This window comes from Oryctolagus cuniculus, chromosome 6 (genome assembly GCF_964237555.1).
Source record: "Oryctolagus cuniculus chromosome 6, mOryCun1.1, whole genome shotgun sequence".
Lineage (NCBI taxonomy): Eukaryota > Metazoa > Chordata > Mammalia > Lagomorpha > Leporidae > Oryctolagus > Oryctolagus cuniculus.
The window spans coordinates 139,950,982-139,976,191 of record NC_091437.1 but is presented as its reverse complement, the minus strand read 5'-3'; the positions used below and the strand labels follow the sequence as shown (position 1 = coordinate 139,976,191).

The window sequence follows — 25,210 nt, the reverse complement described above, 5'->3', positions numbered from 1 at the left end:
GGTTTTGTCAAAACATGTTGCCGCATTTAACATCTTTCACATGATGTGGATTTCTTAAACTGACATACTGATTTTGTTTTTCATTCATCAAATTATTATTAACTGCCTACTATATACAAGGCTCTTGTATGAAAAACCGCTCCCCTTATGGCATCTCTATTCTAGTGGACAAAAAAATGAGCAAGCAGATTTCAACATAAAAAAGTATATCTTATTTTGGAAGGTGGTAAGTGATACAGGAAAATTATACAGCATAATCAGAAGAGTGAATGGACAATCGTTCCAGTGAAAGCTGGTCCAATTCCAATCCAGATCCCTGCTAATGTGCCCAGGAAATCAGTGGAAGATGGAACAGTTCCTTGATGGAGTTTCAAGCTCCCAGCTTTAACTTGGCTCAACTCCAGTCATTTTGGCCCTTGGGAAGAGACCCAGCAGATGGAAGATCTTTCTCCCTCTCCCTCTCCCCTTGCCCTCCTCCTCTCCCTTTCTCTGTAACTTTTACTTTATAAGATTTATTGAACCAAAAGGCAAAGAGTAAATGTGCTGATGAGATGCACATTGGGAGTTGTATGGCAAAAGTATTTGGGTAGTGGCCAGCGCTGTGGTGCAGAAGGTTAAAGCCCTGGTCTGCAGTGCCAGAATCAAATATGGGCACTGGTTCGAGTCCCAGCTGTTCCACTTCCAATCCAGCTCTCTACTATGACCTAGGAAAGCAGTAGAAGATGGCCCAAGTCCTTGAACCCCTGCACCTGGCTTCAAATCAGCCTAGCTCTGGCTTTTGTGGCCATCTGGGGAGTGAACTAGCAGATGGAAATCCTTTCTCTCTGCCTCTGCCTCTGAGTCTGCCTCTCTGTAACTCTGCCTTTCAAATAAATAAATAAACCTTTAAAATGTATTTGGGAAAAAATTACATAGTACATGGTTTTAGTACTTAAGGAGCCATCAATATATGGTGTTGTTTCCCCCCCATATCTAGGAAAAAATTGTATAGGAAGCCAAGTATCAGAAACAAGGATTTGCTATTGTGAGAAAGGAGATCTTGTGGCTGGAGTGTTTTTTTTTGTTTTTTTTTTGTTTTTTTTTTATTTGAAAGACAAAGAAAGGTAGAGACAGAGAAAGAGAGTTCTTCCATTTGCTGGTTCACTCCCCAAATGGCCACAACAGCCAGAGCTGGGATGATCTGAAGTCAGGAGCTTCTTCCAGGTCTCCCATGTGGGTGCAGGGGCCCAAGGACTTGGGCCATCCTCCATTGTTTTCCCAAGCCACAGCAGAGAGCTGGATTGGAAGTGCAGCAGCCAAGACTCAAACCAGTGCTCATATATGAGGTTGGTGCTACAGGCTGGGGCTTTAACCTACTGTGCCAGAGCAATGGCCCTATAGCTGGAGTTTTGCCCAAGGTGAAGAGGAGACTGATGTCAGAGCTCTGAGCTATGCATTTGGAGGTTGAGCTGGAGGCAAAGAGTGAAGACGTTGACTTCTTGATGGGCTCAATGCTTGAGATGAAGAGAAAAAGAAAGTGGAGATAAAGTATATATTCAGCATTCCCAGCTTGAAGACTGGGGATAGAAAATTAAGACAAGTACTGAGAAAAGATAGACTGTGATGTAATATGTATAGATTGCAATATTGTTGTATGTGGAAAACTTAAAATTTTAGGGTATGCTTAGTTTTGGATGAATTTGAGATTCAAAAAAGATGAAATGGTGATTCTAAAATGCATAAATGTATTTTTCAATTTTATTTAAGGTATACAAATCTCATGTATTTCATATACACAGATTTAGGAACACAATTATACTTTCCAACCTTCTCTCCCTCCCACTCATGCTCCAGCCTTCTTCCTCTTCTCTCTCCAATTCTCACTCTTAATTTTTCCAAAGATCTATTTTCATTTTATATTCATAAGGTTAACCCTTCACTAAGTAAAGAGATTCAAGAAATAGTATGAAGAAAAAAAAAACACTGTTCCTCAACAGTAGAGAAAAGGTTTGTAAACAATCATTGAATCTCAAAATGTCCAGTTCACTCTAATACGTTATATTTTAGGTACTCTATTAGTTTCACAGATCAGGGAGAACATATGCTATCTGTCTTTTTGGAATAAGTATATTTTTATATTTTAATTTATGGAAATATGAAACTATACAATGAAGCTGAAAATATGCTTTGTTCTGAATTCAAAGTGAGGATGTGAGTCTATAACATAAACTGAAAGCATCCACAGTCAGGAAGGTGAATACCAAGATAGGAGGAGAAGGAAGAACAAAGTGAAGAAAGATTTTTGAAAGAATCGTGTGTCAGAAATCAAAAGAATAATATTCTGAAAAAGGAGATCATTATCTCTTGGGGATAGTGCTCTTGAGAGTTTGAGTAAAGATCATTGGAAATCTACATGTAGCATTATTTTTCTATGCACCTGACCTAGTTCATGGGTAACCTAAACAAAATAATTTTCAAAGGCTTTCTTTGGAGCCAAAAGCCAGGTGAAGGTGGATTGAGGTATGAATGTGGAGGGAAGATGTGACATCAACCTATTCAGATATTTTTAATGTAAGTTTTGCAACAGATATCAGGTAAAGGTGGTTGCAGACTAAAATAAGGGGCAGATGACAAAACATATGGTTATTGCTGAAATATATTGCCATTGTGAAGTTTTATTCATAGTAAATATGATAGAGAATTCATAGTGTCAAATATAAGAGCTTAGATTTTAGCAATATAAAATATTACTAACAAGTCTAAAAGAAATGTTATATATCTTCTATTATATATAACATTTAATATAATAATTTAACAATAATATTATATTCCTTATAGATTAACTTGGCAACCAGCATTGGTCAAACCAACATAGAATCAAGGATGAATGGGGTGCCTATATGTAGTGCAAGTTATTTTGTATTATATTTTTAGAGATGTTCAAATTATTTTCTCTGGTGTTCTTTGGCTTACAAACTGTTTCAACATTTCTACACCTGGCATGGAGGGATTAGACAACAGTTTTCAACAAGGGATTTGAAGTAAGGGTGAAGTAATTCTATGGCTTACCACTAGAGGACAGAAGAGGGTTAGGCAACATGTGAGGAAAGCTATTAAGCAACCAGTCCTCCTGGAGGCTAGGACAGGCTTCTCTTCCATGAGGAAGTCAGAAATCAGAACCAGACAATAGTTTTGACAAAGCTCATTATTTTTAATTAAAATGAGAGAGCAGAAATACTTTCCAGAGTCACAGTTTGTTTGCATTTCAAAGGTGTAAGCAATTTTCACTTTATCACCCTGTACTTAGACTTTTACTGTAGCTATCACTTAATTCTGCATTATATTATGTGTATTGGTTTCTAGGCTTGGAACTATATGTATAAGTTTTGAAGTCTGGCATTGTATCTCAGTTTGAGCAGTTCTTTCTCTTAGTTGACTCTCTAGAGATTAGATTTCAACTCTCAACATTACCACAGTAGAGAGAGGCAACAAAAAAGATACTCCCAGATTAATGATTAGGGAAGCAAGGATACCAATAAAGGGCACTCATATTCCTCCACACATTTGGTATGGTCAAGTTTAATGCCACAGCCAATGCCTAGGAAATCTGTGGGTGTACATATAAAGTTTATTCTCCTGGTGAAGGAAGTACAGAGAGAATGATTTGTATTCACTGTGTAATGCATGCCATTAGTTACATGCTATTGTGTATTATTTCACTAAATATTCTCAAAAATTCTGTCACATGGAGATTCTTCTCTTTAGTTTGCAAATAAAGGAACCAAAGGAAGGTTTAGCAATGTGCCTAATATCATGCAGCTAGTATACATTGAAGCTATTAATGTATTACTCAAGATGAGATGTACACAGAAACTGATTTTATTCTTATGCTATTGCCAGCCATAGGAGAGAGAGTACAGAGGAAGCTGGAAAGTGCCCCTTCATGAAATATGCAGCAGAGGGAGTTAGAACTGGGGTGGGGGAGATCTAAGTATATGTTTGCTAATTAGCCTTACCAAAGGAAAACTAAGCTTCCTCTAACCTTCACAGCAGGACATAGATTCACAACAAGGCAGCTGGGATTCTCCTGCCTTAAGATTTCTTTCAAGTAGATGGCTCTGGCCCTTTGACAATGAAAGTCCTGTATTGTGAAAGTGACAAGAGTCTTTTCAAAGGTATTTATCAAGAAAGTTTTCTAAAGTAAATGCTCCAAGAAAAAGAAGGTCAGGAACTTAGAGAGCAGGGACTCCCTAAATTTTATTACCCAAAGTGAGACCCAGGTACAACAATTTAAATTTAGCCAACACAGCTACTACTGTGTGAACAAGGACACTTTCTTTAGATCAAGGGTACTTGAAAAACAACACCCAACTTCACCTCTTCCAAAGGTTGCACAGAAGCAAAATCTCCCCTTATTTAATGTCATGAACCAAAGAAGAGTGGATGGGAATCCATGCTGGGTACCCTTGGCTCTGTGGAATTTTCTCTTGCAAAATAATGATCTCAGAGACTTCCAAGGCTTTTCTAAATCTGCTTACATCGATTTTTTTTCCCCACTAACTTAGGGAATAAAGGTGAACGTGGTTCTACATTCTGAGGGCAATAGACTGAATTCATGTAAGTTGACATATCCAGAGCCTAAAATAGGAAACCTTCAAGTAGATCATCGATTGCTGATTCAGATAACAAGGTAATGTCTTTTCTTAGGTTTGTGCAGCAAGGAAAGTATAACAGGATTATTCCTGTAGAGGATGGAGGGTATAGAGGTGGATGGAGGCAAGTCATAGCTGATGTAAACTTTCCAGAAGCATTAAGTAAAGATCTAGAATACTGGAAGGCAGACAATTTGTTTCACACACTCATGTTTTCTCAATAATTAGGGATGCTTGTGAGGGTCAATTAATTTTCCAGCCTATCTCATGCAAAATAAAGGAGAAAACACAACACCCACATATAATAACACCAGTAACAAAACGTTCCTTCCTATACGCACCAACTTCACTTCCCACTTGTTCCCGCTAGTGGAAAAATACCATAAAATTAAGAAAATATTTTTTTAGACTTGTTTCTTTTGTCTATATGAGACAATATGAGAGTCCATTTTTGCAGTAAAGTTAATTATAGAGAGTCATTAAACTACTAGTGTGAATAACCAAAGAATAAAAATGAAAAAGTTAAAGTACAGGAAGAGGAGTGGCCCTTTAGCCTATAGATTCAAACATCAGTTAGAATGCTGTGTCTCATCTCCAAGGATCTGTTTAGTGCCCAGCTTCTCTCTTCAGCTTCCTGCTATTGCAGGCTCTGGCAGTCAGCAGTGATGTCTCAAGTAATTGGGTTCCTGCCACCCCTAAAGGAAAGGTGGACTGAATTTTTGGTTTCCGGCTTCCACCTACCACAGCCCATCCTCTGTGGGCATTGGTGGAGTGAACCAGCAGACGAGGGCTCTATTTTTCTGACTCTTGTCTACTTCTCTATGTCTGGCTCAAATAAACAGGCTAATTAACTAATTTCTTTAAAGTACAGGGAGAGATAAAAAGATAGATTGATGAAAAATATCTAAATTCACAAATTCACTAATAAAAAATTTTTATTAAAACAGCATAGAAAAAATTAAGATCCAGCTGTGCAATTCATTTACAGATTGTTTGCAGTTGCTTTCTCTCTACAACAGCAGAGTGCATGAGCACTCACAACAGAGACTGTAAGCCCCACACTCCTACAATACAATGCTGGTGGGAGGAGTGTGCTAATGCTGCCATAGGGCACCACCAATTCCTAGGCTTGCTGCTCATGGGCAGCATGTTTCTACAGCTAAAAATAATTTTCTGAGTGGTATCATGAAATACTACTTTTATCACCTTCTTTGATATGTTGTTGGATTGGTGTTTTCCTTTTAAAAGCAATATATATTTCTTTACCTTGTTTGAAAAAGGGGGGGGGTGGAGAGAATGAATCAATCTCCCTTTGACTGGTTTACTTCCAAAATTCCTACAAACCCACAAAAGTCAAGGTGAGTCAGAGTGAACCCTGGAAACAAGAACTCAACAAGAACTCGACAAGGACCCGACAACTTCAGTCGTCACCTGCTGCTCCCTGCCCAGGGTGTGCATTAGCAGGAGTCTGGAATAGAGAGCAAAGTTGGGACTCCAACCAAGGCACTTAGTAAAGAAGTCGAGATTCCACCCAAGCAGTGGCATAACAGCTGTTCCACATACCCTCTCCTATTGTTAAGAATTTTCATAAAAACAAGAAGTATCCTAGAATGCAAAGAATGAAACAGAAAGCATTTTAACAATTTGAGAACATCATCTCCAAATATTTATAAAGAACTTTATGTAACATAGTTCTCCCATTGTGAAATAAACCTTGATATCCAAAATAATTAAGAATCAAAATACTTTATCCTTATTTGTTAGATAAAAATTTAGAGACAGCTTAAATATTCAATAATACAGATTTTCTTCAGGAAACTTCAAGATTTACTATTTCAAACAGCCATTAAATGTAATATATAAATATAAGATATGTATATGCTTATGGTAATAGAAAATGTTAAACATTATTAAATGTAGAGACAAAGACAAAATTTTTAAATGATTATTTTTATTAGATGAACAGCTAAGACAAGAAAACAGTATAGCAATCAAAATGCAACCAGCAGTCCCTCCTCTCCAGCATTGTGCAAAAATTATTTTTTCCTTTTGCTTTTACTTGGCCATCTTCAATAACAATGAAATATTTATAAATTATAAAAATCTATAATTTTGAAGATAAATGAACACTTCAGTTGTATTCAAGAGTTTTCATGTGTACCCATGTACCTCAGACACACATTAAACTGCACCTGACCAGGAATGACCCCAGACTAATTTCTCAAAGGCTTAAATTGCTTGAGATCCTGTTTCTGGCACAGAAAGAACTCTTCGAGGTATCAGAGTACAGATACGTGGATTTTCTGTCACCTTCTCATTCACTTTCTCAACTAATTTAAAGCTATCCTTTGAGAAAAATTTTAGAGTTGGCTGGAATCAATTTTAAGGTTTATCCTCAAGCATAAAATAGGCTATTACAATATCTAGGTTGACATACAAATAAACATTTTAAGTCTTATCATATTACATCTTCTGAGAACACACATTTGACCTCTAAGAAATAGAAACCATTATTTATTATTATAGAAAACCTCTGCTATTTAACTGACTAAATAGTTTTTAAAAACCCCTGATATCACCAAGTGCTTTGATGAATGATTCGAGGGGATAGAGAGGAAGGTTGAATAGAGAAGAGTGTATCAGCTCTGGTATTTAGTGACTGAAAGAAATCATATTCCTCATGTGTATCAATGCTACTTTTTTTAATGTAGTGGCATCATCCGTATCAATATATGGATAATGAATAGATGGCCCATGAATTAAAGTACAAATTCTCTCACTGTTGTTTATGATTTTATTGATCTGAACCCACCCTATGTTAACATTTTTGCCTGAGCCCTAGAAGTTCAGGCATGAAATTAGAACTTGATTGTAGTTTCTCATTTATTATGATTTGAGAAGCTACTTCTCTACTTTTAAACAATCCCTTCTTTTGTCTACAATCATATATAACTCATATTTTATATGATATATAGTATTTAAGATTAAGATAAAATGCAATATGATTATGCACTGAAATTATCAGGAAACCAGTACAAAAGGAATAAGAATGGGTTTCCTATCTAACAATACAATCAGAATTTATTTAATAAAGTAAACAAACACTTGGATATGTAAGTCTAGTTTATATATCAATGTCTTCATGTTTTTACATATTATTCTTGCAAAAAAATCTGTGCCAATAGCATATTTGCATTCTTATTTTGTTATATGCTTACCTGGAGAAAGTATATACATATGTTAATACTCTAGGGTTCTCAGGTCGTCTTTTTTTCTGATGCAGTCAATTTGTCAAAAATAATTTTGAGAATAAAAGTAAAGCTAATATGACTAATAGACCATATTTCCTCAGCACCCCTTGCTGCAGTGTTTCCAGTTCTCAGAAAGGATGATGCTTCCAAATCTTGGGAGGTAAATAGGAAGGGTAGTGACCTAATATCTCTCCTTATTATCTGTTTGTACCCCTGAGCATTCAACTTTATCTGGAATCTGTCTTAGATACAATCAGGCTTGATAACTAAACAATGGATACTCATTAAGTGTTCTTGGTCCCTAGGCAACCACAGATGTCAATCACTGGAGTTTGAACAGAGCTTTTTCAAATATTGCTTTTTAAAAATCCTTGAATAGCTCAGCTCTCCAAGACTATCATTTTTCCAGGCTTCTTTAGGCTGGAATATATTGTTGTAACTGTGTCAGAACCTGTCTTCTTGCCTTCCATCTCTTCCTTCTCATCTACCTCTTTAAATAAATATCTTAATGATTGCCTATTTCAACCCTGCATATAAAAATCTATAATATGCCTAATTTATGTATTGTACTTATTTGTTATCTTTCTGTATCACCAACTATAATTTTGGTCTATAAAGCCAGGGACAGTTTTATTGTGTTGGAAAATTCCTAAAATATTTAGAGAATATATACTCTTTAAATGACTGGTTCAAAGGAGGAGTGTGTGTGTGTGTGTGTGTGTGTGTGTGTGTGGCAGGGATGGAGGATAGATAATAGGATGGAATATAAATTCTCCTACCGAGAATTTATGATTACTAATAATCTGGACTAGTCTGAGGCACAAACCTCCACAAGCATGTTCTGTTGCTGTGTGGGTTTTCTGAGCAACGGTCACGGACTTGCTTTTAAAGGGAATTCAAGTAGTAAACATTTTTGGAAGCTTAGAACCAGCATCTCCCTTTGGGTCATTTGGCAGATTGATTTCCTGACTACTATACTACAGCCACCCCCCATCAGCAAAGTCATTCCAGGATAACAAAGTTATCCTCCTCTCCTCAGAGATGATTCAACACTAAAGATAACGTCTTGATCCTGCTCCAGAGAGGAGAACACACAGGACAATAACAGCCAGCCCTAGGTAATCAGAGTCAGATCCTAATTTCAGATCTCCCCATCTGTAGCGCGGCCCACTGCATGTACTGGTAACCTTTGGCTCTTCCAACATCTCGAGGGAGTGCAGAGCTGGTTCTGATATGGCTATTGTTTTTGCTATAGGTGATAAACTATATTTCTAGTCCAGAATTCTTATGTCTTTGCAGGTAAGGTTCAAACACTTCAGTCTCTAACTTAATAGACACTCTACTATTCTAATAAAATCTAATAAAATAATAAAATTTGATTTTCTAAGCACGTACACACTGCTCATGTAGAAAAGTTCCATTTAAAGTGGCACAGATTTTTAAATATATAATCTACAGTTTCTGAAATATATATTACTACACAGAAAAATAAGAGATTCTATGCATTCCTATGACAGCATATTGCATACAAGCAATATCAGAACCAGTATATTCCAGTGATACAATACATTCCACTCGATGATTGTGGTATCTTATTGTTCTTTTAACTTTTCAGTTATCTAGGGGGTAATGTAGTTATATTTTCATTTGCTTATTTGCCATTACTTTAACTGGTAAAATGTCTGTTCATGTATTTGACTTATTTTGTAGCTGGAGAATTTGTCTTTTATTGTCAGAATTTTAGAGTTTCCTTATATGTGTTTCACACTAGTCATTGGTTTCACATAATTGGTGCAGCCATGTGAAATGTCTTCTTTAACCTGTTGGAATAGTGGATTACATTGTTTGATTTTCAAGTGCTGAACCAGCTCTTATACCTGAAGAAAAATCCAACATCCTCAGGATACATAATTCTTTTCACCTCAATATTTTGTGAAGGATGTTTGCATAATATTATAAGTCCTTATTTTCCTCATGTGAATATAAATGCATGCTCTGTGTGCTTTTGGCATCAGGGTAATACTCTCAGGAAATTTCTTTAAGAGATTGTACTATAATTGGTGTTAATTCAGCCTGCAATTTTTGGTAGATTTGTCCAATTAAGTAATTGTACCTGGGGACTCCTTTATCTGTACCTTTTAAATTACAAACTCCTCTTACGGTTATAAGGCTATTCATGTTGTCCATTTGATTTTGATCGAGTTTTGGTAGTCTGGGGAATTATTCCATATTTTCTACATTTTTTAATATATAAGCATAAAGTTGTTCATAGCATTTTATTAGCCTTTCAATGGATAAAGTCTCTAATGATCTCTATTTTATTTTTGATATTGGCAGCTGTTTTTTTCCTTCTTTTTTGTAAGATTTATTTATTTATTTGAAAGTCAGAATTGCAGAGAGAAAAGGAGAGAGACATCTTCTGTCTACTGGTTCCCTTTCTCAGATGGCCACAACAGATGGGACAAGACTAGGCCAAAGCCAGGAGCCAGGGGCATTTTGCAGGCCTCCCACATGGGTGGAAAGGACCTAAACATTTGGGCCATCTTCTGTTGCATTTCCCAGGCCATTAGCTGAATCAGAAGTGGAACATCTGGGATTCAAACCAGCCCCTATATGGGATCCTGGTGCCACAGGCAGCAGCTTTACCTGCTATGCCACAACCCTAGTCCCATATATTTTCTTTTTCTTTCCACTTTGTTATTCTTTTACTGTATATTTTGAAGATATTAAGGCTAATGTCTGGCATTCTTAATTTATTTTATTTTTTCTTATTTTTATCATGATTTTATATATTTTCTTGTTTTTAATTTTATTTCATTTCTTTGGCTTGTGTTGAGTCTATTTGTCCTTTTTCCTCTAGTGCATGGGATAGGAAATTAGAAAAGAGAAAAGTTGCAAATCAATATCCTAACGAAAGCATGAAATATTATATGTCTATGCACTGCATTATCTACATCCCATAAATTTGCTATGGTATATTTTCATTTTATCTTCCTTGTAATTCATATATTGTCCTGAAATGAATTATTTGATTTCAAAATGCTTGAGGATTTTTTTTTCTGTTTTCTTTCCACTATTGCCTTCTAGTTTAATTTTATTGCGGTCAGAGAAACTGCAATACTTCATTTTAAAAAAGTTTTTGAGGGTTGTTTTATGTGTCAAGATATAGATACATTCTAGAAAAGCTTCTATGGGCACATGAGAAATTAGTATTCTTCTGTATTTGGATGGAATACTTTATAATTATCAATTTGATCCTTTTGGTTGATAACACTGTCTTGGCCTTTTCTATATTTATGTTCTATAATGTTCCATTGCATAAATGATATTTGTAGATCTTTTAACATTGTCATGTTAATTTTGAATTTTTTCTTTCCATTTTTCTTTCATATATTTTGATTCATTATACATTCTTAGACTAACTACACATACATGTGAGATCTTCTTGGTGGGTTGATTCTTTTATTCCCCAATTAGGCAGTGTCACTTTTTGTATTCAATGATTTTCGTTGGTCTGGAATAGATTTTATCTGATATTAATATATCAACTCATCCACTCCTGAATTATTTATTTTAAAGCAGAGTTAAAGAAAAAGAAAGAGGTATATTTTATCCACAAAAACTGCTGGGACTAAGGCCAGAACGAGGAACCATAACCCCATCTGAGTCTCCCATGTGGGTGTCAAGGGTCCAAGCACTTGAGCCATCTTCTGCTGTTGTCCCAGGCACATTCGAAGGAAGCTGGGTGGGAAGTAAAGCAGCCAGGACTTGAACCAGCACTCATATATAATGCTGGCATTCCAGGTGGCAGCTTAACCCCCTGTACCACAGTGCCAGCCCATATACCTGAGTTTAAAATTAGTGTTGTATAACATAAGAAATCTTCCACCTGCTGGTTCACTCCCCAAATGGCTGCAATAGCCAGCACTGGGCCAAATGGAAGCCAGAGGCCCGGAGTTTCACTCAAGTCTCCCACATGGGTGTCAGGGGCTCCAATATTTGGACCATCTTCTGAAGATTTTCTCAGGCCATTAACAGGGAGCTAGATCAGAAGTAAAGTATGCAAGACTGGAACCGGCACCCATATCAGATACCTGTGTCTCCAGTGGTGGCTTTACCCGCAACTCCAGAACCTAGACCATTTCCTTTTAAAATAATTAGTACAATATAAGAGATTAATTCTTCCTTTTTTGTTTGTTTTCCATTTCTTTGTTTCTTGTACCTCTGTTTCTCATTTGAGGTTTTTTTTTGTTTGTTTGTTTGTTTGTTTTGTTTTGTTTTTTTGACAGGCAGAGTGGACAGTGAGAGAGACAGAGACAGAGAGAAAGGTCTTCCTTTGCCTTTGGTTCACCCCCCAATGGCCGCTGAGGCCGGCGCACTGTGGCCGGCGCACCGCGCTGATCCGAAGCCAGGAGCCAGGTGCTTATCCTGGTCTCCCATGCAGGTGCAGGGACCGAGCACTTGGGCCATCCTCCACTGCCTTCCTGGGCCACAGCAGAGAGCTGGCTTGGAAGAGGGGCAACTGGGACAGAATCCAGCGCCCTTACCGGGACTAGAACTTGGGGTGCTGGCACCACAAGGCGGAGGATTAGCCTATTGAGCCATGACACACGCCTTCATTTGAGTTTTTTAAAATATTGTTTTATTTATACTTCTTTTTTTTAAGATTTTATTTATTTGAGAGGTAGAGAGAGAGAGAGAGATAGAAAGGTCTTACATCCATTGGTGCGCTCCCCAAATACCTGCAACAGCTGGAGCTGGGCTGATCAGAAACCAGGAGCCAGGAGCTTCTTTCGGGTCCTCCCAGAAGGTGCAAGGGCACACATATTGGGCCATCTTCTACTGCTTTCCCAGGCCATAGCAGAGAGCTGGATCTGAAGAGGAGCAGCCAGTACAAAAACCAGAATCTGTATAGAATGTTGGCACCTCAGATGGAGGCTTAGCCTACTATGCCACAGTGCCAGCCCCTATTTATACCTCTTTTGAGTAAAGTCTTCAGTAATTTTCTTAGTAAGTGCCCCAGGTCTGTCTGTCTCTGCCTCTCTCACAGCATATAAATACAAATATATGTACATAGCTGTCAATACTTGCTGATAGTTTTTACCACATTGAATTATTGAGATTTAATTTTATGTCCATTTTGGGTCTTTACTTTTTACATGTATGTCTGAAATATTTCATGTACATTTGTTGTGCAACACAACAGGTATTGTTACAAGTTTTTCTTCAGTCATCATGTACAGTTGAAGAAACTCATGAGAGGGGCCAGTGCTGTGCTGTAGCAGGTAAAGCCACCGCCTGCAGTGCCAGAATCCTATGTGGGTGATGGTTCGAGACCTGGCTGCTCCACTTCTGATCCAGTGCTCTGCTATGGCCTGGGAAAGTAGTGGAAGATGGCCCAAGTCCTTGGGCCCTTGCACCCACATGGGAGACCTGGAAGAAACTCCTGGCTTCAGATTGGTGCAGCTCCAGTCATGGCAGGCATCTGGGAGTGATCCGGTGGATGGAAGACTTTCTCTCTCTGCCTCTGCTTTTCAAGTAAAAACAAATAAATCTTAAAAAAAAAAAAACAACTCATGAGAGAGAGTAAATGTATTAAATCCAGCAATCTAAGGTTACCAATCCTAAAGTTCTTCTTTCTTTTGTGATGAATCAACTCTTCTTTCAATATTTCCCCTCTGGTTGGAGAGTTTTCCTTAATGGTTTATTAAAAAAAGGTGTGTGTGTGGAGGGGACTCTAAGAGCAAGACGTTTGGCTCAGCAGTTAAGACATTGCTTGGGATGTTTGCATCCCATATAGGTGTGTAGGAATTTGAGTCCTGGCTCAGCTGGCTTCCTGCTGATGCACCTTCTGGGAGGCAGAGGGCTCCCAGAAAGGCTGAGGCACTGATCATCCTTCTAGTGCTAGGTAGTGTGAACAATGGAATTTACTGCTTTCTGCAGGTGTGGAATGGCCATTCTTATAAACCCATCAGTCAGCACTTGCTGGCGGTTGTGAGAGATGTCCTGGTTCACCGTGAAAGTGTCTGGGTTCCACTGAAGCCTCTGCTGCAGACACTTGAAGTCTACTGCTGACAAAAGATGGGGGATTGCAGATGATTTGGTTTTTCAAATTCTGCTTCCACCATTGCAGCAGGAAAGTCAAGTAATTTTACTATGGCCACTGTCTATACAGAAGAGAATTACTTTTACTTAAAATGTTATTTTGCAGTTTTGCCTGCATTTGTTGGTGCATCTAGCTTTTTAGGCTCCTTGAGTGCCTCGTGCAGAATGTGCGGCAGACAAAAAGAAAACCTGAGAAATTTCCTTCAGGGATGGTCTTCAAGTCCTAAGGTCTCTCGCCATCCCCCACATTCTAATTTGAATCTTTAGTGACTTCTTAAGACCATTGAGTTTTTGCTAGAGTTATCTGACTATATTTAAAAAGTGAGCCTATGCCATGCCATGTTCCCCACTACCCCAGTGGATAGCTACTCCTGCCACAACTTTTATCTTCAACTTCTTCCATTTTCATAACCTGAATACTATATATATATGACCTCTTTTCCCAACTGTTGGACATCTTTTTCTATTCTTTCTCTTTCCAAAATTGTGCTTTGTCAAAAGTCAGCTCTCTAAGGAACATTGGAAAAATGTATTGATCAGGCAAAGCTAAGTTTATTAGTCTTGTTATAGAAAGGCAGGACACTACCTTGACAGAATAGTAGTAGTGTCAGCAAAAAGATCAGAAACAGTCTGACTTCTGTTCTACAAACTTTATCTCCTTATAATTTGCTTGTCTAATTTTTTCTCCCCATCTTTTTTTATATGCATGCTTCCTCTGAAATTACAAACATTGCAAGGCTTATAAAGACCCATTTTCAACAGAATTGTTCTGAAAGACATCTGGATAAAACTGCAGCATCCCCTAGCAATAGTCATGACAGCCCAGAACGATTTTCAGCTATCTCAAAAACAGGTTTTGCAGCAGTTGGAGAATGAAGGAAACGGTTACCTCAGCTAAACCAGAAGACACATATGCCTGTCCTCAGTCTGTCAAACTGTGGAATACTTTAGCTCAGTTATTTGAACTATACCTGCTCTCTTATGCACATCAGCTGAATAAAGTCTTTAAACCATGATTTTTTTTCTTTTTTTGCCACATCTCAAGGTAAGTAAATTAGGTAAAGATGGTTGCAGAAATTTATGTGCTCTACTTTGTTATTTTTAATCAGTGATGAGGTAATGGCTGGGGAAGGACTGATTTTAGGATGGTCATGGTCAATTGTTTAGCCTAGCTAGAAGACTTCCCTGAAATGAATTGTCATAGACACTGTTTTACTTCATTTGTAATCTTATCTTCCAGGAACAACACATTGGAAAAAGTAGCTATATATTTTTTTTAATTTATCTATTTATTTGAAAGAGAGTAACAGAGAGAGGGGGAAGACACTATGAGAGAGATCCTCTATCTGCTGGTTCACTCCTCAAATGGCCACAATAGCTGGGTTAGGCCAGGGTGAATCCAGGAACTCTATCCAGGCCTCCTCAGTGGATAGTAGGGACCCAAGAACTTGGGCCATTTTCTGCTGCTTTCCCAGGTGCATTAGCAGGGGGCTGGTTCAAAAGTGGACCAACAAAGACTCAAACTGGCCCTTATATAGGATGCAAACATCACAGGCAGCAGATTATCCTGCTATGCCATAATGCTGGTCCCTATTTTAGTTTTTAATGTCTGTTCCAGTAGTATTTCAACTAGTTACAAATGTAAGTGTCTGAGCAGTGGTTAGGATGCCACACTAAATACGCTCATCCCATATCAGAGTGCTGATTCCTAACTACTCTGCTTTGGATCCAGCTTTTTGTTAATATGCACCCTGGGTGGCACCAGATGATGGTTAAAATACTTGGGTATTTGGTACCCATGTGTGAGACTCACTGGGATCTGGGCTTTGTCCTGATCCAGTCCTGGCTTTTGAAGGCATCTAGGACGGAGGTAGGAGATGAAAGAGTACTTATGAGGTCTCTCTATGTAGGCTGTCTGTGTCTCCATCATTCAAATAAAATGAAAACAGATAAATAAAAATTGAAGAACATAATTAAGTAAATACAACAGTGTATGTTTGACCCCAACATTTTTCAGTATAACAATATGTGTGGTTCTAAGATTATTTAGTATCCGCACTTGAAAATTTTTAAATTTTTATTTACTAGCCATATATTCAGTATTACCTTGCATTTATTTATTGTAATTATTTATAATTGCAGCTATTACAACAACGATAATTATTTAACCATTATAGACATTGATAGTTGCAGGCCAAATAGTATTTTATTCATCTTTGTAAGCCATTTGGTGAGTGTTTTGTAGGCATAAAATGCAAAGAAGTTTATTTATATTAAGAGACATATTTAGAGGATAACAACTTTATGAGTAAAGCCCAATACCACAAAAATTTAATACATTTCTAATCTATGTTGAACTGTATTAAATCATTTGCTTACTATAACCCAAGGTTTAGCCTAAGGTATATCTGGATTAAAAGCATGCATTTCTCTTCCATGGATAAAGATCTTTGAGATTACATTTCTGTTCTCAATTAAATCATATTCTAACCAAAAATGAAGTCTTTCATATAATTTAACAGATACATAAGGTGTATCAAGGACCCCTCCATGTAAAATGCAACCAACAGATAATCTGTGTCCCTTTGATTCATTCAGTAGTCACAGAAAGGAAAATGTTAAATATCAAATAAGAGATTTACATTTAAAGCAATGAAATATCAACAATTTATGAAGTTTCATCTTATTTTCTCAATCTTTTATGCCTTTTCAGACATATTTTATTTTCAGGAATGTTGATAGGATGAAAAATTGATTGCAAGAAACATTTGTTACATAACATCTGCAAGGAGGGGATAAATAAGTGCTTTTGATTTCTTATCACCCAGAAATATTGGGACCAGTGTTGTGGGATAGCAGGTAAAGCTGCTGCCTGCAACACCAGCATCCATATGGGTGCTAGTTGGTGTCCTGACTGCTCCACTTTCAATCCAGTTCCCTGCTAATAGCCTAGGAAAAGTGGTAGAAGATGGCCCAGGTGCTTGGTCCCTGTTACCTATGTGGGAGACTTGAAAGAAGCACCTCTCTGTGGCCTGTCCCAGATGTTGCTGTTGTGGCTATCTGGAAAGTGAACCAGTAGATGGAAAATCTTTCCCTCTCTCTCTCTCTCTCTCTAACTCTGACTTTCAAATAAATAAACATATCCTTTTAAAAACCACAAAATGTACAGAATATCATCTTCCCCTAGGTTTATGCATCAGTAAAAATAGACTTATTACTAAAGGTGACATAATAGGGTAAAATGATTTAGGTAAAATTTTTGTCATGTGATTTCAGTGCTGTTTTAACTTTTATTTTTAAGGATTTATTTATTTGAAGGCATAGCTATAGTGAGAGAGAGAGATCACCAGCACTAGCTTCCATCCAATGATTCACTTCCTAATTGGCCCAAATCACCAAGGCTGGGTCACACTGAAGCCAGGAGCCAGCAACCCAGTGCAGGTCTTCCATGTGAGCGGCAGGGGTCCTACTACATGGATCATCATCCTAAACCATCCCATATACATTAGGAGGAAGCTAAATCATAAGCAAAGTAACTGGGACTTGAATCAGCACTCTGACATGAGATGCCAGCACCATAAGCAAATACAAATACCCTAACAAAATGCTGGCCCCAAGGAGTCTATTTTTAAACAAATAATATTTTTGTTACAATGTTATTAATCTTTGCTGATATCCTCACATATTTCACATATATGTATGTTGCAAATATCATCCACATATGGTATTCTGAATTTTAGGAATATCTTAAACTTAAGATATTTCCAATGAAGTTAGTTTTCATTTTAATAATACTTTCTGAGTCCAGCATTGAGGCAGATATTGTAGGCAAAATAGGGACCCGCTTTAAAGAAGCTAATATGAACAAGTTTTTCTACAAAACACAGCTACATTGGTGGATCTTTTACTACAGCAATCCGGAGTAGAGGCACTCCAACAGTATGGGCAATCAGAGGGCAGCTGGAACACAGGTTGACTAGTACAAGTTAATAGAAAAAATAATCATATGTAGAATGTTTCTGCATGTGAGAAGATCCATGGAATAAGTTGAAGGAATATGGCATGTTCTTTCTCCCATGTTTACCAAAAACTATAATTCATAACTTAGTATAGGGAAAACTTTGAGGAATTAAAAGAAAAATAACTTGGGGAATCATGTTTTCTATTTTGAATACTTTCATGTAAACATATTGTCTATGGTCAACCAAAAGCCTTTTTTTTTTAAAGATTTATTTATTTATTTGAAAGTCAGAGTTACACAGAGGCAGAGAGGAAGAGAGAGGTCTTCCATCTGCTGGTTCACTCCCCAGTCAGCTGCAATGGCCGGAGCTGAGCCAATCCAAAGCCAGGAGCTCCCTCTGGGTCCTCAACATGGATGCAGGGGCCCAAGGACTTGGGCCATCTTCCACTGCTTTCCCAGGCCAAAGTAGAGAGCTAGATATGAAGTAGAACACTCTGGACTCAAACCGGCGCCCATATGGGATGGCAGTACTGCAGGTGGCGGCTTTACCCACTATGCCACAGTGCTGGCCCCCCAAAAGCTTTTCTATCCTTAAGAGGTTGCTAGCCAGTCAGGAAAGCCCAATAATCATTTCATGAGATTCTTGTACCATCTCTCCAGAGCAATCACTGCTATTGAAATATGCAGGCTTGTGTCCCAGCTGCTCCACTTCTGATCCAGTTCTTTGCTAGTGGACTAGGAGGGCAAGAGAAGATGGCCCAAGTACTTGGCCCTCAGCCACTCACATGAGAGACCTGGATGAAGCTCTTGGCTTGGCCTGGGTCAGCCTTGGCTGTTGTGGACACTTGGTGAGTGAAACAGCTAATGGAAGATATTTCTCTTTCTCTTCCTTCTCTGTAACATAAGTAAATAAATCTTTGAACACATTTTGGAAACTTTTTTTTAAGAGTTCAACTAAAAAATACAGTGTCTAATCTTTTTCTTTCAAATTTACCTACATCTACATTGTCTATTAAAGCACACCAGATGTTCTGAAATGAAATTGGAGTTCTGTACAAATATACTTAGTAAATGTATAATAGGAAGGTATTTATTCGAACTTGTTTATATTTTATTAAGAATAAACTAAGTCACTAAAATTAAGTCCTTACAAGATAAAATTCAAAGGAATTAAAGTTAAAACACAACTTCTTAAATGTTAAATTTCTTCAGCTTGAATTAAAGGGCTTTTTATACAGAAACTTGTGTAGAGTTGGGATTGTTGGCAAGCAGTAAAGCTTATGTCATTTTTATTCTTTTTAAGGGTGAGGTTACTTTAGACCTTCAGGAATTGAAATAGTCATTGGTCTTTATCTTATGTGACTAATTTTAAGAAAGACCTTAGAATTATTGATAGCCAAAGTTATCATAATACAAGCCCTCTATAAACAAACTTTAGGATTCAAGCTAAACTCTGGGTCAAGGGATAGGCATGTCTAAGGAATTTATTTTCCCAGGATGCAGTATTGAATTTGATAAACAGCCATTTTGCCAAAGACTATAAACACATTCACTTATATCCAAGGAATATGAGATAGGCTGAGAACCGACTTGGTTTCAGTCTACTATTATAAAAGTCAATTTATGATAATTGTACAGAGAATAAGACCTTTGAATTTAAAATAAATTTGGAGATATCACCTACCATAAGACTATCCTGGACACTTTGCTGTTTTCGAAGGTGAATTGAAATTGAGGGATTTCCATTTACTTGCCAAATTCATAATTTTATAAAAGTTGCAACCCCTGTGTTGCATGAAGAGACCTTCTTTTTAAACCATAATTCAGATCTTCCTAATTTAAGCTTTGCCTTTGAGTGCCATGTTTCTTACCACCCAGTGGCAACTTGTCTGTGCACTCAAAGTGCCCTTCTCTTGGTTGTAAGCCAATGTTTTAAATCTAGAATAAAAAAAAAAAAAAAGACTGCTATGCTGCATTTTTTGCTGATCCACTGGCCCATGTTTTGGAGAATTATGACTCTGGAAGATGCGGAGGAAAAAATCAGTGTCAGACAATATTCAATATACCTGTCATAAACACTTCCTGCTTTGACTTGCAGTTTTCTTGTTTGTGTTTGCTATATCTCACCGTAGTGGATGAGACCCTCTAGGATCTCAAGGGGTTCTATCATTCCTTCTGGTTTTCAGTATGACTAAGCTGAGACTCTAACCATATAGCCTAATTCTTAAATTGGTCCCTTTCTCTTGGCTTTTCTACTTGACAGGAAAATTCAGTTCAAGCAAGAAAAATACATTCTAGCCTCTAGTGTCTATAAAGCTTGTATAAGTTAATGAGAATGTCCAATTGTCCATGGAAAACAGATGGAATGCAACATCTTTAGCTAGTTCTTCTTTGCCCCAAGACACGTTGCTTTAAGCATTTAATCACTTTTGGGAAAAATAATAGGGTAACAAATATAATAAACATGGAGAAAATAGCTTAGAACAAAAACAGGTTATGAAAATTAGAATATTGTCATAACTTTATGATACTGTGTATATTACTTGCCATGTGTATTGATAAATGTTGAGGAAAGAGAAGACTACTTATAAAAATATATTTGAAAATGCAATGTCTAAACTGGGTTTCACACTCTGTAAGGAATTGAAAGTGTTTTAAAATAACATTGTAGCAATTGTTTTAAAGGTATTAAAATATTGGACATTAATCAATTAGGTTATCTCCTCTTCAGTGTAATCTGCTCTTGCCACCCCAAAAGTGACGTCTGGATTTTTGGTTGGTTAAAAAAAATACATTACCTGAGATATTCTGTTTTTTTGCAATATTTGTGGCTGTAACTAAAAATATATAACATTTTAGGTGAGAATTATACTTAAGGAAAAACCTGTTTTATATGCTTTTGAGGAAAGTATACATGTTTTTAAAATCTTTATCTTCTCATGAGAAATTGCTCTAAACATGGATAATAAGGCACTGTAAGTTCTAGGCTATTTCATTAAACTGATCCATGTAATTTTTCACATGTTTGTGTACAAATGTACATACATGTATATATACACATAAACACACTAATGAATAGAAACATTTAGTACCCTCCCCAGTGAATCTAAGGAAATCATTGCCTTTTATTTCTAGCACTCATTCAGATTCTAGGTAATACATACAATTTTGTACCTATTAACCATGTACACGTTTTAATATTAAAATTGCTTTGTTAATATGTACTATTGGTAGTTAATATAGTAAGTCTTAATAGCTATACATTAAGCCTTAAATTAGTTATTATTTTTCTTTCATTCTTCTTAAGAATCCATAATGCTTCTTATCTAGGACCTTTGTATCAATCAGCCTTCTTCAGGGAAACAAATGATAGGAGAAAGATAGATGACAGATTTTTATGGGAATTGGTTCACCCAGTTATGGAATTGAGAATTTCCATGATACATTTTTTCAAATTGTGATTGGTACAATTCCATTTCAGTCCAAAGGCCTAAGATGTGGGGTGACAGAGGACTCTGTTATAATTTCCAGAGTGTGTAGACTTAATATCTTGGAGTCCTGATGTCCTATAGCAAGAGCAGAGGAGTGTCACAGCTCCAGCAGAGAAAGAGAATTGTCTTTATTTTGCCTTTTGCTCTATAGAGGCCCTGAACATCTACATTGTGTGTGTGGGGAGGTCTTTCTTATTTAGTCCCCTTTTCAAAGGGTATTCTCTTCCCAATATACCCTCACATATATACCGAAGAATTAAGCTCTACCAGCTATCTGGCTGTCCCTGTCAAGTGGACACATAAAATTGATCATTAAAGACTCCATCCATATAAAAAAAAATTCCTAATAGTAACAACAATATTATGATCAAGTATACACTGTGCATCTTTTCAGTCCTTCCTAGGAATTTCCTCCTTTGTTCCTCCCACCATGCCAGGATGTAGGCTTAGCTTTTCTCATGTTGCGAATGGTAACACTGAGCACTCAGGTATTAGGTAAGTGCACATGTAAGGTCCTTGCACGAGTGGGAGCTAGAATTTGAACGTAGGTCATCAGTTAGCAGAGCTGATGTCCATAGGTACTTCATTAAGTAAGATTAGTATGTGAGCCTGGCAGGAAAACATAGTGTCTCACATAATAATTTACAATTCCTTTAAAGAAAATCTGCCTGGGAGACACAGAAAGACACACACACTCATTTCCCACTTGCTAGTTTATTTCCTACATGCCCACAATGGCTAAGGGCAAAACCTGGAGGCAGGAACTCCATGCACACCTAATACAGGAGCAGCAGAAACCCAACTCCACGAGTCATTACTGCTGCTTCCCAGGGTCCGCATTAGCGGGAAGCTGCAGTTAGGAGTCAGAACTGGCATCTAACCTGAGTCTTAATCCATGGTTTAGCTATTAGGCCAATTGCCCACTCCTGGACCCTTTTGAAACAAAGTGTAACGTTTGCTACCTCACAGACTGGTGGCAATCATCGGGCATATTCCATTCCAGAAGCCGTTCAGCCAAGTGGGTCTCAAGATTTGGTGTCTTAAACTAAAATGAGGAATATTCTCTCAATATAGTTTATGTACATGACTTAAACTATGTAAAGCACATGGTATGCTCTCAAATCACTCTATAATTAGGAGATTATTAATAGTAATAAGAATTTAACTAGTGGACTATTTAAAAGAATAATTTTCCTTTGAGTATGAAATCTTCCAATCCTGCTAATTAGCTTAATTATGCCCGTCCTGTTCTCTTCTTAATTATATTTACTTTTAACATATGGGAAAATAAATGTGTAAACAGAAATCTTAAATAACTTTTCATGTGTTGATTACTGGACAAATTCAATTTTTTAAAAAATGTGTTTTTTTGAAAGGCAGAGTTACAGAAAAAGAAGTAGATATAACGATTTTCCATTTGTTGGTTCAGGTTCCAAATGGCTACAATAGCCAGGGTTAGGCCAGGCTGAAGCCAGAAGCCAAAAATTTCATCCAGGTCTCCCACATGGGTGGCAGGGACCCAGTACTTGAGCCATCCTCTGCTGCTTCCCAGGCACATTAGCAGGGAGCTCGATTGGAAGTGGAGCAGCTGGGACACAAATTGGGATGCTAGTGTCACAGGTGGATGGCTTAACCTGTTACATCACAATACCAGCCCCCTCTCCCCCCAAAATTTCAAAGATAATGAGTATTTGGTGCTTGTTAAATGATTATGTTTGTAGGATAATGCTTAACAGATTGGAAACTCCAAAGAGACAGGCTCTCTTTAAAAATCAAGGTTTTCCATGGTGTCAACATTATGGAGCAGCAAGTTAAGCTGCCACTTGGAATACCTGTATCCCATATGGAAGTGCCTGGTTTTAGTATTGGCTATCCAGCTGTTTTGATATAGCTACCTTCTATGCCCATGGGAGGCAGTGGACCATGCCTCAAATTCTTAGCGTCCTGCCACCCATGCAAGTGAGCCAGATGCAGCATGTGGGTCTGGGATTCAGCTTGGTCCAGCCCTTGCTTTTTCGGGCTTTCATTTGGGAAGTGAACCAGCAGATGGGAGATTTCCCTCTTCCTGTGTGTCTACTTCTCCCTGTCACTTTCAAATAAATAAATAAATCTTAAAAATAAATGTTTTTCAGTATACCTCAAATAGTTCCCTAGTCGTGATGGGATGGAAGAGGGCTCCCGAATGTATAAGCTCTTTGGTTTCTTGGCTCTTCTACTGGAACTATCCTTAAATCCACTGAAATAGAAACAAAATCATTCATCTTAAATAAGCTTTGGAGATGTGACACAGATACCACTTGCTTGTGGAAAAAGTGACTTTCCTTTTTCCGTTTTTAAAACACAAAGTGATAGTACTGACCTCAAATTACTAGATTTTATCTTTTGTGCGTACTGAAAAATGAGCTTGCTTTACTTCCTGAAGGAAGTACAACTAAGGAGCAAGCATGAAATGTTTCTAATGATAGATATGATTTTTGAAAGCTCTATGAAGCATTTATTTTCTCTAATGTTCAAAAACTGCCAGATTTATGTTAGGCAGGAAATAATCTGCCTATGTTATGCACTTCAAGTAACAATTTAAATTCATATTTTCTCCTTCCAAATTAAGGCAAAACATCATTTGGAAAATGGCCAATAGTTGCTTACTGCTGAGGTGCGGATGTTCAGGGGATATTTGGTATAAACATCTGCTGTGTACTGGACATTGGACATTGTGTGCATAGACAAATGTTACATTTCTTGACCTCAAGATCTAACATCACAACCTTAGCAACCTCACTTGAAGTCATTTGACTTAGACTGTGTTTGGAGATGAGAAATTCTTTGTACTATAAACGTGAGTTAATTTTTAATGTTACTACATTTTTAAAGTTCAAAAAAGTAAGCAGGATGATCCCTTAGGCAAGATATTTCAGTAACTTTAAAGAAAAAAAAAGATTTAAAGCAAGATGAATTGAAAACTTAATAATGGATGTAAAGTATACTGACAATGTAGAAGGAAAGGTAAGAATGATATCAGCAGCTATTAACGTCTTATTCATCCTCTGTGACCAAATAAAGTCTTACAGCACCAGTTAAACATTAAACAGCAGTTTTCAACCTAGCATGCACATCAAGTGAGCTGGGGAGCTTCAATTCTAACTAGTGCTTCAATATCATCACCAGAAATTCTGATAATAATTTAGCTCCTGTGGTGTACAACTTGAAATATCATACACAATAAAACATCCTTTAGTAAATCTAATTTGAAATATTCTAAAGGAATGCTTAATGCATGTGCTATTATATATTGTGGTATAATGTAGTAGGAGGAGGTTTTAAAAAATTAATGGAAAAGTGAATTATGATAAACTGTGTAATGGATTTAAAAACTTTTTTGCACCAACATGTACTTAGCTCTTAATTCTGTCTTTCATGAATTTTTGAAATTCTTTTGTATAATATAGTATTTTATAGTTATAAAATATTTAATTATGTGTTTTATAAAATTATCCTAATAATCTTCTTTTATCAAAGAGTGAAGTACATCAAGAAATTATATTAGGACCTGATATTCACTATGAAAGCTGCCAAAGGACAAAACTGATTTTTTTGGTCTGTCTATGCTTGTTTTCCTAATTCTTAAGAATTTACAGTATCTATCAGGTATGAAATATCAGAACTATTATACATCCCATAACCTCTACTATAGTTTATCTTATGTTGTATTTCCATCCTTGACTGGTCTCCTAGCATAACATAAAATACTTGAAGATCAGGCAATGATTTTGT

The 25,210-nt window shown here is 37.1% G+C and overlaps 1 long non-coding RNA gene across 3 annotated transcripts in view; it reads left to right on the top strand.

Annotated features, from left to right (window-relative positions):
* The window catches only part of LOC103348116 (uncharacterized), a 67,294-nt gene extending 42,484 nt beyond the window's left edge, over positions 1-24,810 (top strand). For all 3 annotated transcript variants that reach the window (XR_011389511.1, XR_011389512.1, XR_011389510.1), the window contains 4 exons: positions 4,545-4,669; positions 7,984-8,042; positions 8,922-9,000; positions 14,725-24,810. This is a non-coding gene — a long non-coding RNA (uncharacterized lncRNA). The remainder of the gene's footprint in view (positions 1-4,544; positions 4,670-7,983; positions 8,043-8,921; positions 9,001-14,724) is intronic.
* The last annotated feature ends 400 nt before the right edge of the window (positions 24,811-25,210 follow it).